Consider the following 19,167-nt stretch of genomic DNA (forward strand, 5'->3'; position numbering starts at 1 on the left):
CTTTGCAACAAGGTAATAAATACCTATGCAAGTGACAATATCTCATTTCTGGATTCTGTGCACATATTGTCAACAGCTCTGAAGTGTCCTTGAATATTTAAAAGGAATGAACTTCTTAAAGTTACTTTAAATTTTTTTCAGTTATTATTTTCATATTCAACTACAGACAGACCTCCATCAACGCTAGATTCGCTATTGGATCACATTTCAAAATTTTTTTTTCTTCTTAATAAAAAGTTTAAATTCCTTGTATCACCCACCTACAGGTGGGTTGGCAAAGAGTCATAGAATCACAGAATAGTTGAGGTTGGCAGGGACTGCTGGAGATCACCTAATCCACCTCCCTCCTCCGAGGACGTTTGCAAGGCCTTGCAAGGCAGAGATAGGCTAGTTCAAATGAGCCAGAAGACATCCTTCTCCTGCTCCATTTTCCTAGTTCTGCTAACATTTCCAGGAAAATGTAAAAATGGACTCATGCAGTCATTTTCATTGAGTTTTACTGAGACCAGCTTGAAAGTCAGCAAGCGTCTGTATACACACCTAACAACACTTCTTCAGTGCTGGCAGTGTTATCCACCCCCTGATAGTAATACCAGTCTTCCAAGCCCTCTTGTAAATTTGTCCACTGGGAAAAGCATGATAAGACTGACCTCTTTCTGTTACAGATGCTACATTTAAAGAAATACATTTTATATTTCTAGTCTTTTTAAAAATAAATGGGTAGTCTCTTTCAAAATAAATGGGCAAAGCTATAGTATACAAAAACTATGAAGAAAAAAATCTGAAATTGTCTAAAAAATAAACATTGTGCCTAGTTTTGTCTGCAGCTAGTGCATGCATTTGGGATCCAGTTCTGCTACTGAAAAAAGTCAGTCCCCACCCCTTATTTCAGTTATCTGCCAATAATGCATTTTGAAACTTTCACACAAGTAGGAACTTATTTGGGGTGATACCTGCAGAAGGAAAGAAGGGAGATAAAAGAGGAAAAGAATAGCAGTTAAGTGAATAACTTGTTCCACATAGAGGACATTATCCATCACCTAGGAACTGCAGTATTTTGACGCAAGATTTCTCCTTTCTAACGCAACATACTGTTCAGCTCTGTATGCCATTTCAAGCTAACCCAAAGCTTTAAATCCTTTGTTACCATAAGAACACCTCCAAATGTACCATAATGCAGAATTTCATGTGGCATTGAGTAGTAGATTAAGAACATGATGAAACACTCATTTTTCAGAGAAGATTAAGACAAAGAGCAGATTTTTAACCTGAGAAAAAGGCCAAATTAATTATATTATCTTATTTAGATGAGTATCATGGGTAGTCGATCATATTTTTCACTCTGGTCTATGCAGATGTGGCTTATTAATGCTTTATATGTTTTTCTTGGATCACCTAATTGCATTATTTCAGAACCTGTTAACAATCAACAGTCAACAGTACAAACCACAAACAGAATTAGAGCCTGGGAGAGGCATTTAACAATAACATACTGTATTATCTGGAAAGAAAGAACCTCAGTGTTGCCTTAGTTTTGAAGAGAGACAGATACACAAAAGTACCAATTAAAAAGACTGGGATAGATTATACAGAGACTCAGCCAAAGCCAGGGTCAGTCTGCTGCTCAGTTGCATCCCTGGAATCCTAGCAGAATTTCATACACACTGTTTATCTTTGAATATTTAAACCAAATCAGAAATCATTTTAATCAATTTGGTATAAAACACTTGAATGGATAAGGACTCTGGAAGACTACCTTATTTCGGTTTTGATTACGCACGTTCTATAAAGACTAAACCAATGTAATTAAAGCACTGCAATGTCTGTTAAAGAAAAAACCTCTATGGTTCTCATCCCAATCTTAGAAAAACCTCTATGGTTCTCATTCTAATCCTACCTCAATTATTTTCAATGAGATTCTAATCTTAGCCTGCCTTTCTTGATCTTTAGCAAGGCAAACACCGCTTCCTTATTTCACAGCTCCACCTTATCCATCTCCCATTCTATCCTCCAGCCCTTCTGTAGTCTTGTTCTCATAACAGCTCCTTCCATTCATATCTTTCTCTTTGAAGCTACCTTTAACTCATAAACTGAGTTTCCAGCTTCCGTACTGACACATACCGTTCTCAGTCTCCTCCATTCTCCCCCTACAACATATTTTATTTACAAAGCCTTTCACAGCTGAGCTGTTCATAGCAGTGGCCCATGCCTCTCTGCATATAAATAGATGAATCAATTATCATATTTGCATTAATTACCTTAAAAGCATTAGAATCAGATACCTTCTTGCCCTTATAGGTATTATCTAGTCTTAGTGCAGTTTCAGTTTTGCAATGTGGTCGGAGCTGTCCAAGACATAATGGTTGACATGATTCCAGTCCACAGAAACCACCTAAACAGATGGACAACCAGAACACAGAAGCAGACTATGCAGCAGCCTCTAATTTAAAATCATTTCTGTCTGCAAAGAAAGCTGAACTCAATGTTATTAAACATTCCTGTGTTTTCATGACGGATATTCTATGAGGAATAATTTTTTTGTGATCACAAATGACATTTACTAATTGGTATGAAACCAAACTAAGTGTTTCATATTTCAAAATTACTAGTCTCAGTGGGAAGATCTAACACACAAGGTGGTTTCTGATAGCTTTCTAAGGTGTTCTGAATTTTCTTCCCTAACACACACAATGCATAACTGCTGATTCCTTAAAATTTATTTAATATCTACAATTTTTGGACCAGTAAAGCTACCCATATTCTTTGAAAAGCATTATCGAGCTCTAAGTTAATATGTATTTAAAACATAATCTACAATGGAAGATTAAGTTTTCACGTTTTGTTGGCAACTGGACAAATTAATCAAGATGAATCTTCAAAGAAAAGGACCAGGAGTGAATTTAAAAATTATCCAGCTGATTCTCATATAAAATTGTCACTAAACAGAATACAAAGATTTTGGCAAACAGCTAAGTGATGATTCATAGCAGAATGAAGGGATATAAAACATTAATGACTTCTCAATTTTCACCTATTACTTTACCATAAAAGACAGTTATATAAAAATATTGTTCAGATCAGATGTATTTTCAGGAACACCCATTTATAGAAACTATTTATAAACCACTTTCTTGCAGTATCATAAAAACAGGAACAGAAATGATGGAATTAGCAGGGTCACAGAATAATAAATCCTTACAAATAAACACCGGAAAGTGCAGGCTATTTGTTGTGCTGCACTGAAAAGTACAGTAAAGTACTTGCAAATATTCCATTATCCACTCGCTGATTTTTGGTCTAATTCTGCATTTATGAGTCACAAACACCTACAGGGGAAAAAAGAAAAAAACCCAGACACATAATCTGTCAATCTACTTTGATTAACCATTTACACAGGCTAGGAGCAATGAAGAATCTTACTTTTACAAAAATACTGTGTCACAGTTGGACATCAGTTCCATTAAGCTTCCTATATTGCACAATGGCAAAGTGATATAAAGCTTTCTATATCACAGCTGAAAGCAGACAAAGTCTGCACAACCCCGTAATCTGTTTCTAATTCAGTATACATATTTTAATAAATGCACACAGACTTACCAAAATCTTAAAGATCAGGATCTCACAGGACAAAAGAGACTACCACTGTGTCTGTTATTTTCATGGCTTTATAACTCAGCAGTAACAAGTTTAAGCCAAAATGTGAAAATGAAACCTCTGTTAATTTTAAAAGAAAGCCTCTATTTTCCTACGTTTACACAGTATAAAAGATTAATCTACTAGTTTAGAATGACTTCTCCACAAACAAGTCTTATTCTTTTCTCTTACTAATCCTTTAAGAAAAGCAGTATTTTTTAAAATTAAAAAAACCCTCCTTTACACATTCTCTATTTACTAGATATTACTTTCCAATACTTCTAGTAGCAATGAAGATGACCAACAAACATTACAAAATATGCTCAGGAACTTCAGTGACCACAGGGAGATGAAATACTGCAGTATTTGATGAATATTTTCAGATTATTTCCACGTAGTGCCATTGTATTTTAGTGATTAATCACTGGCATTCCAAACACTTATTTTAATTCATATCACAATTCAATTCATATTCATATATATAGATGTATCTACACTATTATGCATCATCATAGAGCTGAAATAGCTAGCAAGTTTTAAAGGGACTGTGAATGTAACAGGAGACCAAAGCAAATCTCTCAATCATGTTACTAGCGGTACCATATTCATGTCATTTGTTATCTTCTGCATGCTTTACTAGTAACAACAAAATGCATTTGATAGTGTTTTCTTTAGCAAGGGCACAGAGAACAAATATCAAGTGACTTGGGATCTCATACATTCACATCATGCTTCACATGTTCCATCTGGAAAATATGGACAATCATCCACAACTGAAATGTATGCTAAATGTGTATTTATTTAATTATTGCTGTATGCACCACCAGTATCTTCTTTTCAGCTTTGTGAATAATTCCTTCCAAGAAGGGAAGCATCTGCCCATGTTCTCTTTAAAAAAAAAAAAAAAAAGTTTGAAACACATTAGATTTTATAGCAAATGTGTCTAATCAATCATAAGGACAATATTGCTAGCACAGCATTATAACACGTTAAATAACTGGGCAATTCTAGGTCCCAGATAATAAGTCCATTGCAGGATATATAAGTGCAAGGCTGAGCCCAGAAACACATTTTCCCCCAGTGAAAAGCAAGAATATGTATTTTCTCCTCAACACCTCTCTATAAACTTCCTGCCTCTAGAGGAAGGAGGCAGAGGCCTCTAGAGGAGACGCTAGAATCTGACAAATACTTTGACTTTTTAAACAGCTGAAGATTTGCTCTCATTTGAAACTGTTGTCATAAAAGGTTTCTATAGTACTTCCCTGCAGCAATCACTGCTTGTCTTCTCTATTTCTATTTTAAAAAATAACTTTGAGTAGCATAAAAAGGGGAGATTAAAAAAAGGAAGGGGGAAAAAAAAAGCCTAACTAAATTGCCTCTGCATTACAGCCAGAGCAGCAGCAGAAAGGAAGCAATACTGAAAGATGCTGTTTGCTATCCCTTCCCCCTTTGCAGGTTTAAGTCATTGCAGTACAGGCAAGCTTATTTTTAAAATGAGTTTCAACCATGTGAATCCTTGAGTAAGAAGTAATAGCAGTGCAGCTAATGAACAGTCTGTGAAACAGCAGTTCTTTCAATGGCTTATGTCTGCTCTTAAGTTATAGGGAGAAAAAAACAATCCATTGACTAGAATTCAGACTCAGCAGTTTAAGATGTGATTTTCAGCAAATCACTGAAGCCTAAATTCACAAAATGAGCCAAACCCAGAACTTCCCAAATACACTGTCCATACTGGATTACAGTTATTCTTCCCTTTGACTCATGAATATCATATCCCTTGGATCTACTAATAAAGATGGTGTAGACCCAACCTCTAAGCACAAATGAATTGTCTGCAGGAATAAATTATAAGCTTGTAAAAGATCCTCTAGTGACATGCCTTAGTGTCAAGCCCTGACTGGTGCTTGAGGGCAGGTCACCCTCCCAAATGAGACACAAGGCAAAGCCATTTAGGCTTAGGATGACCCTGGCCTTCGTTCCCACTTCCTGAAGAAGTGCTTTAACACTTCTTCACCATCACCTTCATTTTTTTCATCACTTGTGTAGTTAAACAAGCAGTCACCCATGTCTAGAAGGAAGTCCCCAGTACTTATGCTCAGGAAAGGTAGCAGCTGGTGAATCACAGCAAAACTACCCCTAGAAGAGCTGCAAACGTGTGCTGAGGTTCAGTTTTTATATACCGACATTTTCTGCTTGAAATCTCATTCTCAGCTGTTTAATTCACTGATTGCAGGTACAGAACGTAGATGACTAAAATGGCACCGCGAACCCCACTCTTGTAGCCCCACACCACACTCCCCACTGCCACAACCCTTGCTGTGCATGGCAAGACCTAGGAACATTATAAATCTAGTGAATGATTTCTCTTTCTCTCTCTGGGCCTCTGTTCTTCACCTCCAAACCACAGGTGTTGGTACTTTACCTCTGTCACAAAGGTGCTATAGGGATAACAGCCACAGGAACTGTAAGGAATTCTGGTAATGCAGATTATAGAATTATCTAATGTAGAAGGACAGATCAAACTCAGGTAAACTTTCACTGAAAACACCAATCCCTTAGCTCAAAACAGAAAATACACAATACCAGAGAATAGCAACAGCATTTTTGCTACATACACCTGGAAACAATGTGCAGTAAATATGAAACTTATCACAAGGAATTTCTGGAAGATGCGTAAAGGTTTCTCAATCTTGGTAGTTGCTTTCCTTCTGCTTGAAACTTCGGTAATGTTCATGACCAAAAGAGATGTTTATTGATTTATCATGAATACAAAGAACTAATCTGATTAAATGTTGCAACTTAGTACTATCTGTGAATGAACCGGTACATTAAAATAGATGCACACATTTGTAACTGCTCACACAAGGACTAAACAATACATGACAGTTGTGCGTGGCAGCTAAAAATTGTATTTTTCTAGTTATCTCCCAGTAAATAAAGCCACATGGACTGACAAAAAGCAAAGATATTAAAAGATGTATACAACTATGCACAAGGTCTTTTTTAGACACTAGATGAGTTAATAATACTTCACTCAATGTTACTCACTTTTTGAGAAAATGAAATTAATATTTTATCTTTTACATGATACATACATAATTTAGTACCTCTAACAACCAAGGTAAATGTAAAAAAAAAAAGTAGTCTTAGTTTTCTGGTCAGTCAGACACCCTGAATAGAGATCAAAATATCATTTAAATCATGGACTATTGCCAAAATGTCTGATGACTGAAATCCTTCTAAGAGAAGTCTAGAGGAATTCCCAGAAACAGATCTTCAGTGTGTAATATTGTCCTTTATTTGTGTTCAAGTGGATCATTAGTATGTCATTCACATTTTTAATAATGCTGTCACACACTTGTGAGAAACTGTGGACTAAGGTATTGTTTATTAAGATTTATGTTAAGCTCAATGTAAAATTAGACGACAGAAACCACTCATGCAAACAACCACCGGACGCCGCCTGTGTGAGATAAGATAACTGTAATCGCTCACACAAACTGAACCAGATACTGCTCATGCAAGATAACCACCAGATTTCCAGGAAGCGACAAGAAACAGGACAAGACAGCCCCATATAAGGATATATAAGTGAAAGGTCAACTATGAGACAAAGAGGGAAGACTTCTTACTTCAGCCTCAACAAATACCAGGAGGCAGGAAACGACCCCCCCTAACAACAACTGAAGCATGCGCGGAGTACCTCCACTACCTCATGAGCACGGAAGTAAAGATGTATAAAAAGGGGACTATTTGAACTACTCAGCACGGCAGTTGGCGGAGCGCAGACTCCCCTGCCGTCCAGCGCTGTCTTTGCTCATATTCTACTTGCTATAATTAATAAAGAGTGAATTATAGTCCACTGTGGTCTCAATTTATAACAATTCCTAGTGCCGTGACTCGGATAAGGAACGGTGGGCTCCTGTCCTCCGGGGAGGCGCCCCGCGACAATCCGCGGCCCCGCGACTGACAGCCTACCTCAACCTTACCGACGAACCTAAATTCTAGAATAGTGAACAAAGGAGAAAACCGGTAAAATCCCATAAAAATTCTGTGCACGGGAGTCCGGACAAAGACGCAGGACGCGTAAGTATATTGCGAATTTACTCGCAGGTTTGCCGTTCGGGCGGGACTGGGTTTCCTGGAATATAACGAATGAGAGATTCGATATACTGAACCAAGCGAGTGTGGACTCTTAAGTACTGCGTTTCCCATCTCCCACGAGGGATTGGGCCAGAAACAAGGGGAGTGAGTGAGTGTATGTTTGTGGATATTCCAGAAGATGGGGGCGAAGGGCAGCAAGCCTTCGACTCCCATGGGAAGGGTACACACTGTACCTAAGAATACCCCTTTGGCATATGTCTTAGACAATTGGAGGTATTTCCCTGGAACCCTAGGGAAAGATAAGCAGAAAATGATAGAATACTGTACTAAGATATGGGGAGGGAAGAAGATTTCTAAAAATACCTTTTGGCCAGTCTATGGGTCAGAAGAAGATTGGTTAAGACAGCAATTAAACCTCTGGGTCAATAATAAAAAACCCCTTAACCCGGAGGAGAGTCAGTATGCGGAAGTATGGATAAAAAGACCGGGAGCTAAACTTTACCCACTGAATGAAGTAAAAACTAAACAAAAGAAAAAGCAGGAAGAGTTAGACGAAACCCTTCTAACCCCCCCTCCTTACATTCCTCCTCCTGCTCCCGTAGCCCCTCCCGAGGTCCCCAGAGCTCCCACTCCCCCACCGGAGTCGGAACAAGGGTCTTCCCCTCCTCCTAGACGCATGACTAGAAGTCAAAAAGGGGCAGCTCAGATGTATCCTCTAAGGGAAATGCCCATGGGGGGACCTCAGCCTATGATTGGATATATTTCTGTACCCCTAAACTCGGCTGACCTACGAGATTTTAAAAGAACCGAGATGGGAAACTTGATTGAGGACCCACTTGGAGTGGCAGAAAGATTAGATCAATTTTTGGGACCAAACCTTTATACTTGGGATGAGATGCAATCTATCCTTGGTCAATTATTTACTACCGAGGAAAGAGATATGATTAGACGAGCAGGAATGAGACTGTGGGATATTCAGCATGCCCAGGGACCCCAAGCAGATATCAAATGGCCACTCCAAAGACCTAACTGGGATAATCAGGATCCGGTGCATAGAACTCATATGCAAGATCTGAAAACTATAGTAATTCAGGGGATTAGAGAAGCAGTACCCCGTGGCCAGAATATCAATAAAGCATTTAATGAAATGCAAAAGAAAGATGAGAGCCCTACTGAGTGGCTGGAACGACTGAGGAAAGTCCTTCAACTGTACTCTGGGGTAAATCCAGACGACCCTTTAGGGCAAGCGCTCCTAAAAACTCAGTTTGTAGCAAAATCATGGAAAGATATCAAAAAAAAGATTGAAAAGCTAGAAGACTGGCAAAATAGAGGGTTGGATGAATTATTGAGGGAAGCTCAGAAAGTCTACGTAAGGCGGGAAGAAGAGAGCAGCAAGCGACAAGTAAAAATGATGGTAGCAGCTGTCAGAGAGGATCGCAACGGGCGGACTGGTGAACACAGATCTGCTGGAATAAAACAAGGGAACGCAGTAGTAAAGAAGGAACAGAGATGTTGTTTTTACTGTGGAAAGAAAGGACACATAAAGAAGAATTGCAGAGAAAGGATCAGAGATGAGGAAATATTGAAAGCAGAATAGGAGAGTCAGGGACTCTATATTTTAGGGGACCGGAGTCATCATGAGCCCTTGATAAAGTTAAAAATAGGTCCCCATAAACAAGAGTTCACCTTTTTAGTAGACACAGGGGCTGAGAAATCGACTATTAGGCAAATACCTGAGGGATGTAAAGCTTCCCCTGAAAAAGTACAAGTAATAGGGACAAAAGGAGAACCCTTTAAAGTAAGCAAAATCAAAAATGTGATATTCGAAACTGAAAATAAATTTGGAATGGGTGAACTCTTGCTCGTCCCTGAAGCAGAATTTAATCTGTTGGGACGGGATTTAATTGTTGAACTACAATTAGAAATCAAAGTAGAAAATCAAGAGCTAACGGTGTCTGCTTATCCCTTGACCGTGGATGATCAAAAACAAATCAACCCCGATGTCTGGTACTCTCCGGATACAATAAGTAAATTAGAAATCCCACCGATTAAAATTCAAATTTCCGAACCCCACATACCTGTAAGGGTAAAGCAATATCCTATATCCTTAGAAGGACGGAGGGGATTAAAACCAGAAATTGATCGATTGTTAACACAAGGAATCTTAGAACCTTGTATGTCACCCTTTAACACTCCTATTTTGCCTGTAAGGAAGCCAAATGGAAAATATCGGCTTGTACATGACTTAAGGGAAATAAACAAAAGAACTATCACCCGGTTCCCTGTAGTAGCAAATCCATACACACTGTTAAACAAGCTAGGACCCCATAACTCCTGGTATAGTGTGGCTGATTTAAAAGATGCTTTTTGGGCCTGTCCATTGCAGAAGAATGCCGTGATTATTTTGCCTTTGAATGGGAAGACATAGAGACAGGCCGAAGGCAGCAATTGAGATGGACCGTGCTCCCCCAAGGGTTCACTGAGTCCCCTAATCTGTTTGGACAGGCCCTGGAAGAACTCTTAAAAGAATACCAGGTACAAACGGGAAACGTGCTGTTACAATATGTAGATGATCTGCTCATAGCAGGGAACAATAAGGAAGATGTAAGAAAAGAAAGCATTCGACTCCTAAACTTTCTTGCACAAAAGGGACTACGGGTATCACAAGAAAAGTTACAATTTGTGGAGGAAAAAGTGAAATATTTGGGACATTATTTGTTTAATGGCAAAAAAATATTGGACCCAGAGCGCATTAAAGGAATTCTAGAATTACCTATGCCTGTCACTAAGAGGCAAATTCAGCAGGCATTAGGGCTATTTGGGTATTGTAGACAATGGATAGAGAACTACAGCTTTAAAGTTAAATTTTTATACAAACAATTGTCTAAAGACAAAATACTCAAGTGGACCCCTCGGGATCAAGAACAGTTTGCTAATCTCAAAAGGGAGCTAAGTCAAGCACCGGTTTTAAGCCTCCCAGATTTAAAGCGGCCATTCCATTTATTCGTTAACATACATGAAGGAACGGCATTCGGAGTATTAACTCAGGAATGGGCCGGACAAAAGAAGCCGGTGGCATACTTATCGAAGCTGTTGGATCCTGTGAGCAGGGGTTGGCCAAGTTGTTTACAAATCATTGTCGCTGCTGCCTTATTACTTGAGGAAACAAATCGCATTACCTTTAATGGAGAAGTTGTCTTATATGCACCTCATAACATCAGGGGAGTGTTACAACAAAAAGCGGAAAAATGGCTTACAGATAACCGACTATTGAAGTATGAAGGAATACTCATAGAATCCCCTTAACTTTCTTTAAAAACTATTGGAGCAGTTAACCCCGCTGAATTTTTGTACCCAGGAGAAGGTAATGAACTATTACACAATTGTTTTCAAACAATTGAACAACAAACACGCATTAGGCCAGACTTAGAAGAAGAAGAACTACAATGTGGAGAAGTATTATTTATAGATGGGTCATCACGAATAGTGGAAGGTAAACGATTGTCCGGATATACCATCGTTAAGTTGGAAAAAGGAGAATTTAAGACAATAGAATCAGGCCCCCTGAGTGCCAGCTGGTCAGCTCAAGCCTGTGAGCTGTATGCATTGTGGAAAGCATTAGTGTCACTGAAGGGAAAGGATGGAACTATATATACAGACTCACGCTATGCGTTTGGAGTGGTACATACCTTTGGAAAAATATGGGAGGAAAGAGGATTTATTAACTCACAAGGAAAAGAATTGATACACCCGGAATTAATTCGGCGAGTTCTGGGGGCATTGAAAGTGCCGAATAAAATAGCAGTTGTACATATAAAGGGACACCAGCGAGGTACAAATTATCAAGTCAGGGGAAATAATGCAGCTGATATAGAAGCAAAACGAGTGGCAGGCAATTATAATACGATTTTGACTATACAACCAGTACCTGTTAGTAAAAATTTGAGTTTTGAGTCTGCAGAAAAGGAAAAACTAGAACAAATGGGAGCTAAGGAACGGGATAATAAGTACGTATTACCAGATGGGAGAGAAGTCTTGCCGAAGGACATAGCACTCGAAATATTTTCAAAAATACACAGTAAAACCCACTGGGGAACCCAGGCGTTAGTTGATCATTTCAATCAACAGTTTGCCTGTATAGGCGTATATAATATAGCAAAGACAGTCACAGCAGCCTGCGAGACCTGTCAAAAGGTTAATCGAAACAACACGAGACAAAAACCTCTTGGAGGACGTTCCCCAGCATACAGACCTTTCTCACACATACAAGTAGATTTTACTGAACTACCCAGAGTAGGGCGTTACAAATATTTATTAGTAATGGTGGATCATTTAACACATTATGTTGAGGCTTTTCCTACCTCCAAGACAACTGCTAACCAGGTTACTAAGGTATTACTTGAACACATTATACCTAGATATGGAGTACCTGATGTAATCGACTCAGACAGAGGAACACATTTTGTGTCAAAAATTGTTAGAGATCTAGCAGAAAACTTGGGAATTAAGTGGGAATACCATACGCCATGGCATCCACAAAGTTCGGGAAAAGTTGAAAGGATGAATGGAGAAATCAAAACTATTTTGACTAAATTAATGATAGAAACCAAACTATCATGGATCAAGTGCCTACCCATGGCACTATTAATACTCAGAACCAGACCCCGAGCAAATATAGGAATATCAGCGTTTGAGATGGTATATGGAATGTCCTATAAAATTGAAAGTCCACAAACAAATGTTTTAATTCGAGATCGTGTAATTAATGAGTATGTTTCACAATTAGCAGAGCATCGTAACAAACTTTGGGAACATGGGCTGATTGTGCAACGACCTCCATTGGACTTAAAAATTCACACTTTCAAACCGGGGGACTGGATATTAGTTAAAACATGGAAAGAAGAAACCCTAAAACCCAATTGGGAGGGACCTTATCTTGTTTTGCTTACAACAGAAACAGCTGTCCGGACTGCTGAGCGTGGATGGACTCATGCCAGTTGCGTTAAAGGCCCAGTGACAAGACCCCACTGGAAAGTAATCAGTACTCCAGGTGACACCAAGATAACCCTGAAAAGATAAAGTAATGATAAAAAACTTTGCTTGATCATTTTGTCGCATTACCTTTTGGTATAAAGTGTGTATTGTTGTTTATATTCGCAATAATTATTTCTCTCTTCGTATATTATATATGGAAACATACAAAATGTACTAAAGGAAATTGTTAAACTCATGCAACCACACAATATTGAATATAGAAAATATGTTGATATAAACACTCTAGATATACGAATTAAGTATAATAATTTGAACCGCAATTGTTATCCGTTTGCTTGTTCCAAGTGTATGGTATGCCAGGATAAATGGTGGACTCACTGTGAATGTGGATACCCTTCAATAGGGGTTTGCACACAGTGTTGGAAAATCCAAAGAACTCTCACTGAGTGAAAATCAAAGCAATTAGAGTCTAAACAAGAAATTATTTAAGAATCCCATGAGTGGTGGGAAATTTTTACCAAAGGAATAAACCCTCAATATTATTGTTACTATTCCAACGAACCAATGCCCTTTGTAACTGAAATCTTGGCTATAAAGTGTAAGAAGGGAAGTACCAACTGTGCCTTGCCTCATCCCATTAGTTAAAGCTGTAAAGTGGGAAGCCTATATAAACAGGCAGAAAGCCCAAAACAGCTGTTATCCTGAAGAATTCCCTTGCTGCCGAGAAGATGGTACACCCCGTGGCTCGAAGCAACCGAGTCGACGGGCGAGGCAGAGGAGGAACAAACTGTGGAGAAAAGAATCAGAACAATGGGACACAAAAGCAACAATGCCCAAACTTCCCCAGGGATGATAAAAATATACTTAAATTGGCAAAATTGACAGACACCTTTTTTTCTGGTGTACCGCTAGTTTTGTTATTGATAATAACCCAAGCAAATGGAAACCCCCATGAACCAATGCTCTGGAAACTATATAACTTACAGGAATCTAGACTAATACAAAATCAGACCTCTCCGGGAAATTGGAATTTTACTGTCCAATTAGTCTCAATGATTCCGGTCGATATCCAGAGAGGCTGGGAGGCGACGGAAGCCAACTCCAAAGCCTTCTATGTGTGTCCAGCTTCCAATCCTGGAAAGAGTTATTGCAACTATCCAGGCCATTTTTATTGCGGTTATTGGGGTTGCGAGACAATAGCCTCAGACTGGCCAACAAAAGGAGACAAATATATAAGTATCACTTGGGGACCTCCAGGTTGCATTCCACCACAACATGGATCTGACGGCTCCGGGGTCTGGGGATCCGTAAGGGGGGTGAAATCATCTCCATCAGAATGCGACAGAATAGAAATTAAAGTTAAACAACCAGAAGATGACACATGGTTAATTGGCCGTACCTGGGGAATTAGATATTGGGAACCTGGAGCAGATAGAGGAAGCTTTTTCAAAATAATAAAAGAAAGGATACCCCACGATCCTTTACCAGTAGGACCAAATCCGGTCCTGAATCCACCCACTTTCTCTAAAAAAAGGTTGTCCCCGTGAACATCGCAACCCCTTCCCCAGACTCCTTCTTGAAAACAGCTAATGGTACCATGACTGAATTCTCCTTATCCAGGGATTTAAAGTTGTTAGAATCCAAAGACCCTTTATGGAATCTAATGCAAGCCTCTTATCGTACCCTTAATGAAAGCAAACCAAATTTAACTGAAGAATGCTGGTTATGTTATAATATTAGACCACCATATTTTGAGGCAATTGGAAAACCAGGAAGGATTCGATGGTCTAATGGTTCAAACCCACGAGAATGTCCATGAGATGGCCGGAGGAATCATACGCAAGGAATTACTATTCAATTAGTAACGGGTCAAGGAAAATGTATAGGTACAGTGCCCGAAAAGTATCAGCCTTTATGCAACCGAACAGTCACTAATACCAATATAGAGAAACACAAAAATCAAAAGCACAAATGGGCTATCCCAACACCAGGAGCTAAATGGGTTTGTTCAGATATCGGAATAACGCCTTGTCTATCTCTAAATGTGTTTGATCAATCTCAGTTTTGCGTGCAGGTAATTATTGTTCCTCGTCTAATCTATCACACCTCGGAAGAAATATTGCATCACTTTGAGGGAGACCGGAATAGACAAAAACGAGAACCAATTACAGCGGTAACCCTAGCTACACTACTGATAGCGGGTGGAGTTGGAGCAGGCACAGGTATAGCCTCTCTAGTACAAGGTCAGGAATTACAAGGTTTGCAAATGGCTGTAGATGAGGATTTAGCGAAAATAGAACAATCTATCCAAAATTTAGCCACTTCAGTAAAGTCTTTATCAGAAGTAGTACTACAAAATAGAAGAGGATTAGACCTATTATTTTTGAAGGAAGGAGGGTTATGTGTAGCTCTCAGTGAAGAATGTTGTTCTTTTGCTGACCATACGGGAGTCGTCCAAGACACCATGTCCGAACTTCGGAAAAGGTTAGACCAAGTAGAAAGGATCGTGAAGCGGGCAGGTCATGGTATGAAAACTGGTTTAATGTTTCACCTTGGCTAACCACTTTGTTGTCGGCTTTAGCAGGACCACTTATTATGTTGATCCTGGGACTTATATTTGGGCCTTGTATATTACGCTATATTTTTCATTTTATTAAAGAACGGTTTGACACAGCTAAATTGCTTATTTTAACCTCGAAAGTAGAATATGAAAGTGTATCTAATAATGAAGATGAAAATTATTGTGAATATATTATGCCACGCGAAAATCATTATTGTGAGTGCTATAATAAATGTCGAAATTGTGAAAAAGAAATTGTTTACAAGAATGAAGATGAAAGTAGCACCTAATAAACAATAGGATAAAAAGAAAAAGGGGGGATTGTGAGAAACTGTGGACTAAGGTATTGTTTATTAAGATTTATGTTAAGCTCAATGTAAAATTAGACGACAGAAACCACTCATGCAAACAACCACCGGACGCCGCCTGTGTGAGATAAGATAACTGTAATCGCTCACACAAACTGAACCAGATACTGCTCATGCAAGATAACCACCAGATTTCCAGGAAGCGACAAGAAACAGGACAAGACAGCCCCATATAAGGATATATAAGTGAAAGGTCAACTATGAGACAAAGAGGGAAGACTTCTTACTTCAGCCTCAACAAATACCAGGAGGCAGGAAACGACCCCCCCTAACAACAACTGAAGCATGCGCGGAGTACCTCCACTACCTCATGAGCACGGAAGTAAAGATGTATAAAAAGGGGACTATTTGAACTACTCAGCACGGCAGTTGGCGGAGCGCAGACTCCCCTGCCGTCCAGCGCTGTCTTTGCTCATATTCTACTTGCTATAATTAATAAAGAGTGAATTATAGTCCACTGTGGTCTCAATTTATAACACACTGAACAAGATCAAAATCATACAATTCCAGTTTCAACATAAGGACACTATTACCAGTGGAGAAAAGGTACAGCTGATAGAAGGGAGAGATCTGGGGAACTGACAACTAAAGGAAATTGTCTACTGTCCCCTTTAGCTTATTAATATAGTATGATACTATGTTACTGCTAAGTTCTGCAGTGCACAGGCATTTTTATGTATAAATTTACATTGTGCCTTACTGCTAAAGTTCTGCAGCTCCACTCAACCTACAGAAGTACTGTGTCCATCTTCACTTGATTTCCAGTATTACTCATAGTTTCAAGAAACAATCTCCAATAGAGAAATTGAAAACCTATTAGGTTATATGTGTTAACTACCTTACACAAAAATGATCTATCATAACATGTATTTAAATTCCTAAGATGTGAGCTATAGTCTACTGTTTCTTTACATGACTCTATTATCTCTACATCTGCATGCAAGCTTTTCAACAGAATCTTATATTAAGCGAGTGAGTGGGTGTGGTGAGTACAGCACAAATATTTTGAGAGAAATTCCTGACTAGATCCCTTCAAATTATTTGTAGTATCTTAGAAGAATATTACCCCTCAAAAGGCCAGTGGAGTTTCTCTTTGGTTATTCCTAACAATGTGTGCAGAGCATTCCTTAGACATGCACAGAGTCCCAGCAAACCACAAACATATGCACTGTATTTCAACTTCATGCTGTAATTTGAAAGCTTTAGTAAATACCAACTGATAGTTTAAACATACAATTTACATATGTTTCTGAAGGTATAGCATTATTGAAACATATACTTTTACTTGGAAAAATAAATTATTCAAGCTTGGATCTCTACGGAACTCATCAATGGAGTGTCCTCTTCTTAAGACATCATTCTCTGTTTCCAAGAGCATAAATTTTTCCCTGCTCTACTTAACAAACACTCTACATAATATCCACTTCATCAGACTGACCAGCAATTATTTTAACATTTTTGTTTTCTTAATTTAAAACCTGACATATTTTTTCTTCAGCAAATTTTCATTTATCAGTTCTTTTAAAAATTTTCTTCATCTTCTATCTAACACAAATGTTATCTTGATTTCTCTTGTGGTTTGCTTATCACAGCCATCCACTGATGACCTTGCAGGTAAGAGGGCTCCAGGTAACAATCCCCTAAAAAAGTTATCATTCAGATTTTTCAACACTCTGACAAACCATAATGATTCCCTCTTTTTTTTTTTTTCACCTTCAAAGCATGCTGCTGGCCTACATACATGAGAGAGCAAACTGCTGCTACTGAATGTCCTTACATCCTCATCAAGTAGTGTGCCAACAGATTCACAAACATCAGTGTGTGAAATACAGTACTGAATTGTCAACAAAGTGATTTACTTTGTTTACAGTAGCAAGTGTTTTCCATTAGTGAAACTTCAAATCTATTAAAAATGTGAGTGTCATGTCAACCGTAAATTATAAAGCAACTTCAGGGATGGCCAGCCTTTCTGGCTGGGTGTGCCGCTTGCTTTTGTGCAGGTGCAGAATAGCGCCACAGGCCACGTTCCCTATTCTATGAGAAGACTTGAGCACACATGCTAGTAGTCTTGTGTGTGTCAGACATGACACTTGCTGGAGAGTTGGCCCTCAGATACATTCACATGAGCTATCTCATGTATGTGCATCCACTGCAATCAAGGTGCTGAATGATCTGTTGAGGTGCCAGTTCTGAGACATGTCATCTGACTTTCCAAGAAGCTACTAAATTTACCACACAGATTCAAAAGATCTTAAGAAGTACTTCAAGTTTACTCTCCTTCTCTAAAACAACTGCATCTATAGCTAAAAATACAAACATCTAGCTGGAATTTACCCAAACTGTTATTCATAAGTCTAGGTTTCATTGCTCCCCACTTGACTGTCTCTCAGGTTAGTCCACATCCTTCTTGACGTGTTGAATTCACTACTAGAATCCACAGGGCTGAGTAGAACACAAGGGTCACTCCATATGAATAGAGCACAGGATTACTCAATATTTAATAACCTTTTGTTTACCCTCCCAGTACAATATTTTCCTCCTTTATATCTGCTTGACAGGTCTGATATACAGCTTGTAATCCACTGTAACCTCAAAATCCCCTTCTGCAGGTCCACTATCCACACAGCTGTTTCTACTATGTACTCATGCTTTTCTTCCCTTTTTATTTTTCTTCATGCGGTACCTTACACTTGTACCTTTTCAATAGATTCCTATTTTTTTAAATCAATTTCTCAAGATAATTCTGAATTCTAACTCTGTCCTTACAAGACCTCTTAATCCTTCTTAGACAGGTGCAGTCTGTAAATTTAATAAGTATATTCTGTATTCCATCATCCAGATCATTAATGCAAGCACCAAATAGTGCGCTAGCCCTGGGGCAAATCCCTGCAGAAACTCACTCGATACACACTTCCATTTTAGAAGGGAAACAACACTGTGTATGGCTTTCCAAACTGTTTTGTATTGATCTTGTAGCAGTTTCATCTAGACTATCCTTCTTCAATTTGAATTTGAAAATGTCACGGTTAAAAGTATTACAGACAAAATATCAGACCCCTCACCTCTCTCTACTAAACTGATAACAGAAGGAAACTAAGTTGGTTTGACAGGACTCATTCCTGAGAAATATGTGCTGATCATGAAGTAGACTCAGCACATGCACGATTATCAGGAATGTCTGGGACACCGAGAAAGTGAGTGCATGTCTGTGTTCAGGGATGCAACACAATTTAAAAGCCACTGCAAAGTAACGTATTGGAGAAGCACTCCATACCATCACTAAAGACACTAGCCGCAGGAAGCAGCTACCATCACCACAGGGCCTGGCATGCAGTGAGCTCTCAGAAGCAGATATCAGACTGGGTCAATTGTCCTGAGGGGCTACATGTGGCTCGCCAATTAAAGGTTGATTGTCACTACAGTACATCATCCTTAGCACATATAACAGCTGCTTAAAATCTGTAACCTAAAGAACTATGCTGAGGTGGAATATTCGGTGGAAGGAGA

The 19,167-nt window shown here is 38.9% G+C and overlaps 1 protein-coding gene and 1 long non-coding RNA gene across 4 annotated transcripts in view; one reads left to right on the forward strand and one right to left on the reverse strand.

Annotated features, from left to right (window-relative positions):
• COG5 (component of oligomeric golgi complex 5) overlaps nt 1-19,167 on the reverse strand; it is a 214,829-nt gene that overhangs the window by 74,779 nt on the left and 120,883 nt on the right. The gene's annotated exons all lie outside the window — the stretch shown is intronic.
• LOC141944035 (uncharacterized) lies at nt 6,997-16,112 on the forward strand. Its single transcript, XR_012629136.1, has 2 exons — nt 6,997-7,719; nt 12,692-16,112. It is a non-coding gene; the product is annotated as an uncharacterized LOC141944035 (long non-coding RNA).

This window comes from Strix uralensis, chromosome 5 (genome assembly GCF_047716275.1).
Source record: "Strix uralensis isolate ZFMK-TIS-50842 chromosome 5, bStrUra1, whole genome shotgun sequence".
In the NCBI taxonomy this organism is placed as follows: Eukaryota; Metazoa; Chordata; class Aves; order Strigiformes; family Strigidae; genus Strix; species Strix uralensis.